Consider the following 15,118-nt stretch of genomic DNA (forward strand, 5'->3'; position numbering starts at 1 on the left):
TTTAACATTTCTCTTATGGTTTGTTTCTTTCTTTTTATAATAAACCTTTAGTTTTAGTTACTAAAGGATTGGCTGTCAGTGTGGTATTTTGGGTAAGATCCAAACTCATATTGATCTGGTGCTGTAAAAACCTTTTTGGTAAAGAGCATAGAGTTTTAAATAACTGGTCTCTTTACTGGACCTAATGACTGATTGGGAGCCAGAGACTGAAATGCAGTAAAGGGGGCTGTGTGTATTTGTGCCCTGGCTTCTTGATAACTGGTTTGGGGGAATCAAAAGCACAGTTTGTGGCTGGTTGGGAAGTCTGGCTTCAGTGCCACCCACCAGTGCTGGGAGAATCTCCTCCCTTTTTGCAGCCTGCTCTGACCTTGGCATTTTCAGGTGGCTACCCTAGGCACGGAAGGGTCACACCGCTAATGCCTTCTTTCCACATTCTTCTGTTGTATTGATAGTACCAAGCTACTGTAAGTTTTTTGGACCAGATGGCCTAAAATTACAGGAGACTTTTAACCAAATATTAGAAATGTCAGTAACTCTCATTGTATTGATTTTAATATTTCAAAACCTGTATCTTGGTATTGAGTTGTTTTAAAAAGGCCAAATCCAGAATACTCCTGAGCACCTGCAGCTCCCAGTTAATTAAAATTAGGTCAATTTATGTATCTAAATATGGACTAAGGTGCCTAATGTTAGGAACCCACATTTGAAATTTTGTCCTTAAGTTTTTGGGTTTTTTTATTAGAACAAAGTGCATTGTCCAGAAAAACTCAATCAAATGCTAAATGTAGGCCGAAAAAGAAATAATGGATTATTGGAAAGAGGTGATGAAAATGATTAAAGATGTGTCAGTTCGAATAGAAAGGGGGCCTTGAAGAGGGTCACAGAAGGATTCTGGCATATATTCACAGAGAAGGGAGTTTAAGACATAGTAAAAGATCTGAGTTAGAAGATTTTGAGATCTTCAGTCATGGGACATCCTGAAACTGAGCTATTACTGTAGAAAAAAAGCTTTCAGGTAGTTAGTCCTTCATTATAAATGTACATTAACATTCTCTTTGAACTGAGTTTCTGTGAGGCCAAGTTCTATGCAGATGACTCAAAATGTAGGGAATTTACTACCCTGGTCAGATCACTGTTCTAATACCAGCTTTTCAGTGGTTTGCTGATTGAGGTCCCAAGACTGGAAGAATAGCGGTGGCCCTTTAAAGATATATTTCTGTATATGACTAAGAGTAGCATCTGCAGTTAAACTAGTGAGGGTGAAAATTCTAAGGTCTATGAATTCTCATAGTTCAGAGCATTAACTCAGGATCAATAGAAATCAGAATAAATTTCATCTCAAGCTATAGTACGGAACATTTATCAACATTATATGTGAGGAGTTTGCACCTTCTTAGCATCCACAAGTGGCTATTGTTGGAGAGGGCATGCTGGGTTGAATGAAACATTTGTCCTTTAAAAAAAAACAAACCAAAAAAAACGCCTGTGTTCATAGAGCTAAAGAAGTAGCCAGAACTGTTCAGAAAGATTGTAAGTGGTAAGTGAAACAACTTCATTTGTCTGTAGCAAAAGCTATTAAAAATAAGAATAACAATTTTATACCTCATTGCATCAAAAGATCCAGTTCTGTAATGGGCTCAGCACCTTCTGCAAAGAGCAGAGCATCCTCAACTCTCACTAACTACACCGGGAGTTACTGATGTTCATCAGTTCAATGGGAATGTTCATAGATACATACATGTTAAGGCCAGAAGAGACCACTATATCTATCTAGTCTGACCTCCTGAATAACACAGGTCATAACTCCCACTTGAGCTAAATCATATCTGTTAGAAAAAAAATGAATTTTTGATTTAATGATCACTTGATAAGTTTTTCCAACAGTTTAATCCCCTTATTGTTAAAAATGTATATGCCTCATTTCTAGTTTGAATTTGTCTAGCTTAATTCCTGTTCTTGAATTTGGTTATTCTTTTTTCTGCTAGGTGAAAGAACCTGCTAGTGCAAGAGATCCTCTCCCAGTACAGGTACTTACAGACCTTTTAACCTTCACTTTGTTAAGCTAAATAGATGGAACTTCTTAAATCTCTTACTGTAAAACAGGTATTCCAGAATTTGAATAATTTTTGTGGCTCTTTATGAAACTCTCCAATTTTTCAACATCATTTTAAAAGAACACAGTATTCGAGCAATGGCCTCACCAATACCATATACAAAGCTAATATCACTCCCTTGCTTCTACCTGATACTCTTCTGTTTATACATCCAAGGAGCACATCAACTCTTAGGCATACATCCTACTTGGAGGGCATGTTCAATTGGGTATTGACCCTCAAGTTTTTTTCAGAGTCACCGCCTTCTAGGACACAGGGCCCATTCTGTAAGCAAGATCTACCTTCTTTGTTCCTACAAGTAGTACCTTGCATTTGGAGAGATTAAAACATCTGTTGCTCAAAGAAGCCAACTTTACCAAGCAATTGAGTTCATACTGCATAACTGACTTGTCCTTATCATTATTTAATACTCCACCAGACTGTGTGTCATCTGCAAGCTTTGCCAGCAATGATTTTATATTTTCCTCCAGATGAATGAGTGGCATTGATACAAGAACTGATTCTTGCTAAGGACCTTGTTGGACTAGGCCTATAATGTGACACTTTAATTTATATTATTGTGTACAAACCCTCACTGTCTATGCTATAGTTAAGGATGATTCGAATTTTCATTCTACACACTCTTTTTTTCATTTGCTCATAATTTTCTGACACTTCCTGTTTGGACTGAAATTTCCCATGCTTCATCTCAGTCCAGAGGGGATTAAAATGGTTGAATAAAATTGGTTGTCACTTTTGAATTATATAGGCATGAAAAAGTACACTTTCTCATATATATTCTGATCAGAAATTTTGCCCTCACATAACTCAGAAATAGATGCTTGGAAATGTCAAACTTGGTGCCTTGTAAATTTTGTGGAGCTTTAAAACTTAAACCAAATATGAAGAAAAGAGGTTCCATAGTTTTAAATCTCCTAGCATATGCATAAGGATTTTAATTTCCATTTATACATTGTGTTTTTTCTTTTCAAGCATACTTTGAAGAAAAATATTAAGAGCCTCTTAATAAAGTCCTCATTTGTTAAGGAGTGCTACAATTAAAATGCCTTATCTCAGGCAAGCTATTTTAGGAAAAGGACGATTTAACCTTGAATTTCAGTTAAACTACCAGTTAGGTAGCTAAAGAATGACTGAGTCAACAACAGCTTTTTGAAAGTCAGCAGGGTCCAGAGGGCCTCTGTTTAGGATACCTCACTTCAGGATGCATGAAGCCAAAGAGCTCCAGTTCAAATTCCACTGGGTAAAGTCCATCCATGATAGTTCAAATGCAAGGAATTAACATGCTAACAGAGATAGTGTGATCCGCCAGATGAATAGCTCAGAGGTTTTTTTTTTCCCCTTTAAAACCAAGGCAATTAAATGTACCAAAATACTGACAATGTGAAATACAGATTGCCAATATCACATTCCAAAAGTCTGGATTTCCAAAAGGTAATGTTGCTCCAATATTAAAGGGTCACAATCAATTTAAAAATCATATTACTGACTTGGTATGTCTCATCTATTACTGTTAAAAATTACACACCTACAACTACATTCAAAGCACATTATTAAAGTTGCAAAACCAAACATTGCAACTGGAATTCCAAATGGAAATGCCAGATTTAAGGTTGCCCATGCAACTTTAGTTCAGTTACCTTGTGCATACAGTTTTAACTGAATGATCACATACTATTATTTTCTTTGTACTCCTACCCCATTCAATGCACAGAATGGAATCAGGCAGCTTCATCCTCCATATTATTTGGGTGTCAGCAGTTGGAGCAATGACAGCATAGGACACACAATCTCCATGTTTTCAGTTCTGGTGTTTGGACCAGGACTGCAGCAGCCCACAGCTGCAATTGTACTGGTCAGTTCTCCTGTAATCTGAGTTGAAACATGCACACTGTGGCTAAATCTTAGGGAATTTCCCTGTGAAGTCTAGGAAGTCTCTACTGAGCCATATGCAGATTGTGGCTTTTTTTTTTCCAAATCCCAGCTCTAATTCATGGGTGCACTATAGTTTTTCAAAGGAAAAAGTCAGTAGAATTTAACATGGGCAAAACATGAATTTTTTCTCTAACCTCATTATCAGATATGGCTAAATTTTTCCAAAAATATTCAGCACGAGGCAGACACTCAACATGGAAAATTTCAGGTGAAATGGTTAGTTTGGCAAAATTATAAGCAACTGAAATCAGGGTCTTATAATGGAAGTGTTGAACAACCTTAATTAATAGATGGTGTTACCAGCCCTGTCTGTAATAACTAGAGATGGTCAAAAATTGGAATTTCCATCCCACTGGAAATTCTGATATTTTGACAATTTTTGTGTGTGTTGATTTGGGTAAAAAAGTCAAAATATTTAAATTTTTCACAGAACAAAAATTTCAGAACAATTTTGATTTGGAAATGTTGAAACATTTTGTTCTGACATTTATAATTGAAACAAAATTTTCAAAATTAATCAAATTTTGTTTTAGTTTGTTGGACCAATTTGAAATACTTAGTTTTGGCTTGTTTCAACATTGAGCTCAGTGTGCAGCTGAGTTGCTTTAGTGACTTGTGTCCTTTCTGATGTATTAGTCTGGGTGTATCATGTCCTCATTCTGCTCTATGGCCTATGTTCCCCAACTGGAGTACATCTCTCATTATGCACCATGACCATTGGACAATGTACTGTGCTATTCAACCAGAGGAGAGACCACAGTGCATTATGGGAGACATAGTCCAGCCAGGGAGCATGTCCCATATGGGAAAATGGGGACTTGAGGCACCTGAACTACAACTTCCTTAAGGCACTCCAGTTGCTAAGGCAGAAACTGATTAATGTCAATTTGACCCAAAATGAAATATTTAATTTAGATTTTTTTAGAGAGCAAATTGAAACAATTTGGCAAAATCAAAATTTTCCCTTGCAAACTTTTGATTTTGCAGAAACTACATTTTCAATCGAAAAAACAGAGAATTCCTGACAAGCTCTATCAACATCACCTAAGATTACTGCAGCTATTAGAGATTATAGACACATGGTTTTCTTTAATCATTCAGTTTGTTGAAGACTACTTGCAGTGAGTTAAATTAACCACATGTATAAACTATAGTAGGATTGGTGCTCCAGACAGTTTTTCTCTATGATCACATTTTTCACACAGTAACAGATGATGACAGATATATATATATATATATATTTTTAAGACTAAGAAACCACTAGCAGTGACTCAGGGCATGTCTATACTGACAGCGGCAAAGTCGCCACTGCCAGATCAATCCTTCTGGATCGATTGAGCGGTCAGTGTAGACCCGCTCAATCGATCAGGAAGTCGACTGAGTAAAACCACCCCCTTAAGTAGCGTAGCGCTGCGTCAAAGGGAACGCTGTTCCTGTCGGCGCAGCGCAGTGAAGATACCACGCAAAAGGGAAGCACAGCAGTCGATGTGAGTTACGCAAGCTACTTCACGTAGTTTGCATAACTCCCGTCGACTGCCATCGAATCTCCAGGTAAGTGTAGACCAGGGCTCAGTGGCAAATTAATAATAATATGGAAAGGCTCTTTAAAACTTAAGAAAATTAAAGATTTTTTTCCACCTCTTTCTAACTCAGAAGAAACATTCCTGCATTAATGCCAGTAGGGAAATAAAGGTAACCTATTCTTTCTTGCCCCACTGTTGTTCATTCATATCGTTTTTAGTTTTGTTAGGAATAGATCACAATAGAAGCTATGAATGAAGTTGCTGATAGGTTCTAGTGAAGTTCATCTGGTGTTGGTCTTCCTAAGGAAACATTATTAAGAGGCCTCTCTCCACACAGAAAAAGGGAAACACTCAGAGTGCCTGATTATTTTTTTTGGCAATTCAGTCTTCTCCCACTAGTTGTTGTGGATGTTAGTAGTGAATGCCACATGGATACTATTGCCCTCAAATCTGAATTTTTACTTGTTTGCACATATAACAAAGCACATTTCTGCAAGTCCTCATTATCAAGATTTAACCAATGGGATTTGTTAAGAATCCATTAGGCCTATGTCTCTACCATTTCTGCCAATGGATTCTGATGGTCTCAGGACGAAAGCCCAGTAAAGACCTTGCTGTCCTTGTGAGGCACACACAAACAAATCTTTTTTATTATTATTGCTGGTTTTAATCTATGATATTACACATTTTTTTCTTATTATGCATTTGTGAATTTTCTGGGTTCAGTCCTGAAGGATTTTTTTTAACAGAGCTGAAATTTTTTTAACTAATTTTTTTAAATAAAAGAATGACATTTTTTCCATAACTGAAATTTTTCACAAAAAATTGTCTGTATAACATGCTGAAAAAGTTTTCATTTTTATCAGTAATGTTGTCAACACATTTATGGAAATGATTTTGAAAATTTTTTGGGAGATAAAAATCTGGTTTTCAATAAATGAAAACCAATGAAGTTTAGAAATTATAATTGATACGATGCAAAAATCAGGCTTTTTGTAAATAAATAATGATAGCCATTGTTATGAGATTTTCGATTGCATGTAGTAAAAAAGTCAATTTAAAATATCATGAAAATAAGCACATTTTGAACCCCGCAAAGTGAAGAAATTCCAAACTTTTTTGGGAGGGATATGTGTGTGTTTTTCCATTTTTTGGCCAACCCTGCTTTTTAAATATTTTTTTCCTGTTTTGGGGCCAGACTGAAATCCTAGAGCTCAACACACGCAACCTTTGAGAAAGTTAAAATGAAGATGTGGGCAGCACAGAATGGGGAGCAGCCCTCAGTGCTGAAAGAACAGGTTCAGGACTATTTAGAAAGGCTGGACATGCACAAGCCCATGGGGCCGGATGCAGTGCACCTGTGGGTGCTGAGAGAGTTGGCTTATGTGATTGCAGAGACATTGGCCATTATCTTTGAAAACTCATGGTGACTAGGGGAGGTCCCGGACATTTGGAAAAAGACAAATATAATGGCTATCTTCAAAAAAGGGAAGAAGGAGGATCTGGGGATCTACAGACCAGGCAGCCTCACCTCAGTCCTTGGAAAAATCATGGAGCAGGTCCTCAAGGACTCCATTTTGAGGCACTTGGAAGAGAGAAAGGTGTTCAGGAACAGTCAGCATGGATACACCAAGGGCAAGTCATGCCTGACCAACCTGATTGCCTTCTATGATGAGATGACTAGCTCTGTGGATGTGGGGAAAGTGGTGGACGTGATATACCTTGACTTTAGCAAATCTTTTGATATGGTCTCCCACCGTATTCTTATTAGCAAGTTAAAGAAGTATTGGTTGGATGACTAGACTATAAGATGGATAGAAAGCTGGCTAGATCATCAGCTCAACAGGTAATGATCAATGGCTCAATATCTAGTTGGAAGCCGGTAACAAGCGGAGTACCCCAGAGGTTGATGCTGGGACCAATTTTGTTCAACATTTTCATTAATGATCTGGAGGATGGGATGGATTGCTCCCTCAGCAAGTTTGCAGATGACACTAAGCTGCGGGGAATGGTAGATATTTTGGAGGGCAGGGATAGCATAGAGAGTGACCTAGACAAACTGGAGGATTGGTCCCAAAAAAATCTGATGAGGTTCAACAAAGACAAGTGCAGAGTCCTGCACTTAGGATGGAAGAATCCTATGAATTGATACAGACTGGGGACCGACTGGCTAGGCAGCAGTTCTGCAGGAAAGGACCTGGGAATTACAGTGGACAAGAAGCTGGATATGAGTCAACAGTGTACCCTTATTGCCAAGAAGGCTAACGGCATATTTGGCTGCATTAGTGGGAGCATTGCCAGCAGACAGAGGGAAGTGATTATTCCCCTCTATTCAAAACTGGTGAGGCCACATTTGGAATATTGTGTCCAGTTTTGGAGCCCCCACTACAGAAAGGATGTGGACAAATTGGAGAGTCCAGTGGAGGGCAAGAAAAATTATTAGGAGCAGGAGCACATGACTTATGATGAGAAGCTGAGGGAACTAGGCTTGTTTAGTCTGTAGAAGAGAAGAGCGAGGGGAGATTTGATAACAGCCTTTAACTACCTGAAAGTAGGCTCTAGGGAGTGTAGATGACAGAACTAGGAGCAATGGTCTCAAGCTGCAGTGGATGAGGTCTAGGTTAAATATTAGGAAAAAACTTTCACTAGGAAGGTGGTGAAGCACTGGAATGGGTTACCTAGGGAGGTGGTGGAATCTCCATCCTTAGACGTTTTTAAGGTGTGCCTCGGCAAAGCCTTGGCTGGGATGATTTAGTTGGGGTTGGTCCTGCTTTGAGCAGAGGGTTGGACTAGATGACCTTCTGAGGTCCCTTCTAACCTTAATATTTTATGATTCTATGATGTGTAAAAAGATGAAAGTTTTGCTCCAGAGATATCATTGGGGCCAGGATATCACCTTGTTATCTCGGATGCTGTGAATTTACAACCTAGACAGTCCATTTACAGCTGTTAAAAGAGAGGAGTGAGGCAACATGAATGTCAATGAACAATGGGATATCACATTTTCCTGTAGTTCCTTATATATATTTATTCTTCAGGCCGTATTAGCATACATCTCAGTAGGAGTTCCATGCATAGGGTCAGATCCCACACCCACTGACGTCAGTAGGAGACTGCATTGATTTCAGCGGGCATTGGATCAGATCCATGGAACTGTTGCTGAAGTAGGCATGGGTGGAGATTTAAAAGTGAGGTGGAAGGATAATGAGCTGAAGAAAGGTGAAAAAAATAGGTGTTGTATTTACTAATTAAAAAAAAGTATAAAATATATAGCTAGGGCACTTAATTGGGGAAGTGGTTAGCTATTTTAGGAACAATACTTGGCAGAATGATGTGGCAGTGTATTGGGGAAGAAAGAATCTCTGAGGGAATGGGGATATAATGGTGTTGGGGGGACAGGTCTCCTCCTGCAAAACAGTAATTTTATAAAGAAAAGGAGTCATTGGTTTCCTGAGAAAGCATCTGAAAATAACTGTATTCTAATTAACTGAATGATTCCTCCTGTACTATTATTATTATGTGCCTTTCTCTTTATCCATTTCTTTCCTCAATCTGTTTTCTATCTTGCATATGTATGGCATTGTTATTGTCTGATCTTGAAATTATCAGTAAGACACAATAAGGCCCATACACTAATATGTGTGCTGGAAAAACACTTGACAAAGCTTTGTTACAGGGAACAGGCTCTATTCCTTTTATGATTTTTCTTTTTAAAGTAAGTACTGTATTTGCACTTGTTTGCAGTTCTGCCATGCCTTCGAGATTATGAGAGAGGGTAGTGTAAAACCCAGCAAGAATCAGTGAATTCAACAAAATATCTTTTGGTCTGGTTGTAATACTTTTTAGGTGAGCAAATCAACTATGAATGCAGTAGATGCCATTAAAAAGACAGCATTTAGTGGCAAACTTTGAGTTGCAATTTACTGCAGGTGTTCAGATACCATTATACAATAACTGTTAAAGTTGCCTTTTTTAATGATAGTCGTAAATGGAACTGAATTGCAGGATGCTTCCAGACAGTAGAAACATAGGACCAATGGTCCATATAAACAAGTGGTCTGTATCTGACATTGGCCAATACCAAATGCTTCAGATGAACGTACAAAAACCCCATAGTTGATCATTAAAGAATAACCTGCAAATAAGGGAAAGTTTCTTCCTACTTCTGCAGCTGGCTTATACCGTGAAGCCTGACATTTTATAGCTCTTAAAATAATGCTTCCTGTTTAATATTAACCATGTATATGTCTAATCCTTTTAAAAATCCTACTTATGGCAGGATGCCTGTCCTACACTGGCCTAGAAATGGTTAAGATGGCCTTGGAGAGATGCGTGAAAGGTATCCAATAGGAAAGGGCTGCATGGCAGGCAATCAGGTCCAGGAGGCCAGTACAAAAGGGAACTGCAGAACAGAACAAGAAGAATGACTCCCAAGGGCTTGAAGAGGGAGAACTGTTAGCACACTGGACAGATCAGTGGCTGGCTTCTGGGACTCAGCAGAGACGAATGCCCTGAAGCAAGGTTGGAGAAAGTACTGAGTCTGTGGGGAATTGGCCCAGGGAAATCCATGAAGGAGTTGTGGGTGAGACACAGTGTAAGGCTGCCACACTCATATGGTCGCTGGGCCAGGAACTGGAATAGTGTGTGGGTCTGGGTCCCTCCCCTCCCCCCGATCACCATTGACGTAGTGGCTGGACTGTGGTGGCCACAGTGGGAAGTGGCTAGAATGGATTGCAGAATCCCCTGACAGGGGGACATGGATTGTGATTCAAGCCGGAGGGTCGAGTCACGAGAAGGAGGGTCCAGTGGAGACAAGAAGGAGAGCAAGACACCGCAGGGAGGAGTGTCTGCCCGGCTGAGAGCTGACTCCCCAGATAGTCAGCAGGAGGCACCAAGGCAGTGAGTTGAACCGTGTTACACTACTAAACACTTATCCTCTCTGATATCTGTGACAGAGATTTCACAGGTTAATTGTTATTAAAGACCTTTCTTTTTGAGCAGTTTTCAACTTGCTGCCTTTTTAAATGTCATTGAATGTCCCTTGTTCTTCTATTCGGACAAACAATAAGCATAAGCATACAATTTATTTTCTCTACACCATTCATATGTATCATATTTTATCATATTCCCTATTTATCTCTCTTCTAAACCAAACAACTTCAATTTATCCTTCTATAGAATCTTACTATGCCTATAATCATTTTAGTCACTCTTCTTTGAGCCCTTCAATTTTTGTAATATCTTTTCTTAGCTTACCTTGCACCTGCTTATCCACTACTTTTTATGCAGCGCTCTCTTACTGGGCTACAGGAACAATCACATTTTGAAATATGAATGGCTATCTCTTTGGATTGCTTAATGTATGTATAGATATCTCTTCATGGCTCTTTTCTCTACTGGATAACTGTCAATTTCTCAGTCAGCAAGAGATAGTCCAGCCCTTCTGCATACCTTACAGAAGGTTTTCAAGAAATGAGTTAGAAAAATAGATCCTGGAGGTAATAGATATTTTAACCAAAGTCCAAATTCTCAGACACCAATACTGCATTTAAATTATTTGTTCCTACATATTATTGTTTAAATAATTATCATGTGATTTCCACCATAAAAAATCCTGATGACTTTATATTTGAAAAGTTCTAGCGCTCCCATGCTCTGGAGAAGGGACTTGAAATTTGGCAGGGGGTGTTTGCCTTTGTGTCAGGGACATGCCTTTTGCAAAGTCAAGCGCTCAAGAGTTAGGAAATCCAGGAATTAAGGTTGCCTGTACATCCTAAATTTGGCCCCTTGATGTGTATGCATTGTCATAGTCTTTAATTATATTATCATGTACTATTTTTTTTACATTACAGCCATACCACTGATGCCAATAACTGTTGGTAGATAGTGACCCTTAATAGCCATGGTTAATGGTTACCACACTGTGGCATCAGCAGTACTCCAGTCACCATTATGTGATAAGTGTTGGCATGTACTGACTTTTTTAAAAGCCACTCTTAACCCTATATTTATTAGAATTCCTGTTGTGGCTGAACCTCAGGGACTATCAAGAATATTTTTGTAAAGATACAGTGGTGACTCCTAGAGGCTTTTCAGTTGCTTTTATCTAGGTGTTCCCATATTAACTATAAGAAATATTTGAATCATTGAAGCAACCGTATCTATTTATCTAAGGCAAAATTGTCAAGTTTGTAAAACAACTGGTGTAATGTTTTTGGTAAAATAAATTTTCTAGTTTGTATTTGAGACATTTGGACAGCAAGGGTACAGATAATTGTTGCTGAAAAAGTAAATATGTATAACTGTGTTCATGATTCAACCGAAAAATAGATAAAAGGATATTTTAAAATACCATTTCTCTCCAGAAAATCACAATGATCTGATCAACTAGTTTAAAACAGTCCTGATCTTTCCATGTGGGAGAGTCTATAAGAGACTGAGGCCTTAGAAAGGGTGATTTGTATTTATTAGTGATGAGCCCAAACTGGAAGGCTGGGAGCTGGAATTGGATGCCAATCTAAAATCTTGGGGGTATTTGGATTCAAGCCACTTATACCAAGGGATTGCAGACATGTTCTATATTTGAATATGCCCAAAGTTTGGGAGTATAAAGGGGTCAATCCTGTGCTTTTGTTTGGGTCCATGTCTAGTATTCAGAGGGCCTCAACTCCACCTTTTCATTCGCACCAAAGCTAGACCCTGGGACAAAGGTAGATACAGGACCCTGGGACAAAAGTAGATAGTTTCATCTGCTATTTAAACTCTCCCTTTTGCTCTTTTCCTCTCAATTCTCCTACCTCCACTGCTGTGTTTTTTTGTTTTGTTTTTTTTTTTAAGTGCTTCCTCACAACAATCATGATTCTCATCATCTCACCAAATGTCTGAATCAGGCAGATATTGAAACCAGAATCAGGCTTCTATATCATTGCTGAAGAAAATGGTGTAGTTATCCCACCAACAGCTAACTGTGAGCTTTCCCATTCTCCTCTGCTAGTGTTCACATTCTTGCTTGTGTGCATTTGCCATTCTCTGCTAAGGCCTAGCTAAACTGGGGCTGCACTAGTGCCTATACTTTTCCCAATCTGCTGACAGTGCTAACAACTCTAGCTTGCCTGAGTTCTTTCCTTTCCCCTAGATAGAAATCATGTTACAGCTCAGCAGTCTCACAGACACTGCTCTGCCTGCCTGCTTGATTTGTTCTCCATTTAGAAATATATTTAGCTTTCCAACAAGGTTCATTTAGGAAGGAGACCAGTACTAACAATAGCAGGAGCATAACAGATTGGGGAAACAAAACTTAAGAAACAGTTTTAAATAAACCAAATGAGCTGTGTGTGTCCTTCATTGGTTCCTCATTATTCCAAACTAAGACAGCATTTTGGTTATTTTGAAAAAAGAAAATACAGTAGAATCCCAATTAAGCAAACCTCTAGTATCTGAACCACTCTTTCTAATGAACTGTCAGCATTATTACTCCCTATTGTATTGATTCTCTGACGACTGACTTACTATTACCCAAACTCCCAATTATCCCAAAATATTTGTATCACCCAGGCAGTTCAGGTAATTGGCATTTTAAAGAAAGAAGGATGTTTGAACAAGAGGCTTACTTCAATCACACCCCACTAAACAGCAGATCTTTTAGGACTTGAACTCAGGAGAACATCATCCTACAGATAAGACTCTGCCTGATGAAATTGCTAGTCAGAAGTGCCTGCATCTAATTTCTACTTCTCGTCTGCCATCTCTCTTTAATAGTTCTACTCTGTCCCTTCTGAGAAGGAGATAATGCATCTAAGTGCCTAGAGACTCTCATACAGATCTGACCTTTATGTCTGATGGAAAATGTTTAGAATTTAAATTGTTTGGCTTGAGAAATCAGCTATAGTCTCCTTCATCAGAGCTCATTTCTAGTGCTAGCCAGGTCTTTTATAAGCGATGCATGAGACAATTCATAGAAGAACGGGTAGTTTTGTTTTATTTGAACAAATAATTTTTAAACTGCTTAGAAAAGTATCCAGTAGGACATAATATAGCACAACTCAGTGAAATATTCTATTTATTACATAAGATCAATTAGTTTATAGTCTGAATCAGTACAACACAAAATAAGTGCAGCCAAATAATAGATCAGTTCCTATATATGTAAAATGTTGGTTATTTGCAAAAAAGACAGCTAAAACTTCCTCCCTCTCATTCGATAGAGAGAGCAGCATGATGCAGCACTGAGAGCAGCTGTAACAAATTGGAGTGTAAATTCCCAGTTAGAATATCAGTTTTGAATTACAGAATTGAAGAAAAAGCAAAGACAGCAAAATATCCATGAGAACCTACTACATAATCCAGTTTTCCTTCACAACAATGTTTAGTAATAATATGTGCTAGGGGGCAGTGTACTTGTTTATATCTGTGACGTTTGTAATGACTTGCCTCCTTCACTTTGTCACCTCACCTCTCCCTTTGTCACCTTTCATTCTCTTCCCACCTTCTCCCATGCTGCTTCTATGTCTGGAATTCCTCCCCATCTCATTGCGCTAGGCTACTAGCTTTTTTAAATCCCTTTACTGAAAATGCTCTCACTCATCATATGAAAATAAATGGAAAACGACTCAGAAAGAGCTTTCCTTAGATGTTCCAAAATTTTTTTGTGTTTTCATTCTGTTTAGGCCGAAGGATTCTCCGAGCAGGGACCAGGCCTTCCTTATGTCTTATACAAGCTTGAGTACAGAATCAGCTCTTAAGAAATAACAACAATAATTCAAATGAACATCAGCTATATAAAATCTCTCTGAATGATGAAGGATGAGAATATAGGATTTACCTTACTGGCTCAGATCACTCATCTTTCAAATCTCATAGTCTGTCCTGGAGGTGTGCAATACTTGATGGTTTAGAGGAATGTGAAAAGCCCCATAATATATACATGGCTAAATGTAGAAAACTGTTCAAGCAAATTCTTTCTTGAATTTGCAATGATCCGTTTGAACCCTGAAGCATAAAATTTGAGGTCTCTGCTTTCCTGGCAAATAAATGGTTAGTCTTAACTCTGTTTTGTTTTACTTTATTTTATTTCATGATTTTTAGTGCCAACAACCTAATTCAGCTATCACTGAAGTAAATAGAAATCTTTCTGTTACTTTGGTAGGAGTTGTACTAGGCCCCAGTTGCCACAACACCTGGATCCATCCATGACAAAAATTAAAACAAGACAATACACTAAATTAAATTGCCCAAAATAGGCAGCAAAAATTTTTCTTCTTGGTATTGGTGAAACTCGTCATAAGAAAAATCCTTCTGAGGATAAATCATACTCAATTAAATGATTTACCAAAAAGATATGCCTTATCTATTATTCTGAAAGTTAGTAAATTTGGGCTCTGATAGGTCACCAAAGAGTATGAGCTGGGGATACTCCATAAATATATGTCCTGTTTCCAGATATGCATATCAGCATCTACTTCTAGGAACTGTCAGAAAGAATGTGTCAGTGCCTCATCTCAACCTTCATAAGGGTGCATGAGGAGAGAGGTGGTTTGTAATCATGTAAGG

General features: G+C 38.3%; 1 long non-coding RNA gene across 1 annotated transcript in view; it reads left to right on the forward strand.

Moving 5' to 3' along the window:
• Positions 1–14,596, forward strand: part of LOC137141336 (uncharacterized) — a 71,675-nt gene extending 57,079 nt beyond the window's left edge. The window contains exons 2-4 of the long non-coding RNA XR_010916586.1: positions 1,986–2,027; positions 9,849–10,468; positions 14,236–14,596. This is a non-coding gene — a long non-coding RNA (uncharacterized lncRNA). The remainder of the gene's footprint in view (positions 1–1,985; positions 2,028–9,848; positions 10,469–14,235) is intronic.
• Positions 14,597–15,118: the final 522 nt, after the last annotated feature.

Source organism: Emydura macquarii, unplaced genomic scaffold, assembly GCF_026122565.2.
Source record: "Emydura macquarii macquarii isolate MOO-44397 ecotype Brisbane River unplaced genomic scaffold, CSIRO-AGI_Emac_v2 contig_3044, whole genome shotgun sequence".
Lineage (NCBI taxonomy): Eukaryota > Metazoa > Chordata > Testudines > Chelidae > Emydura > Emydura macquarii.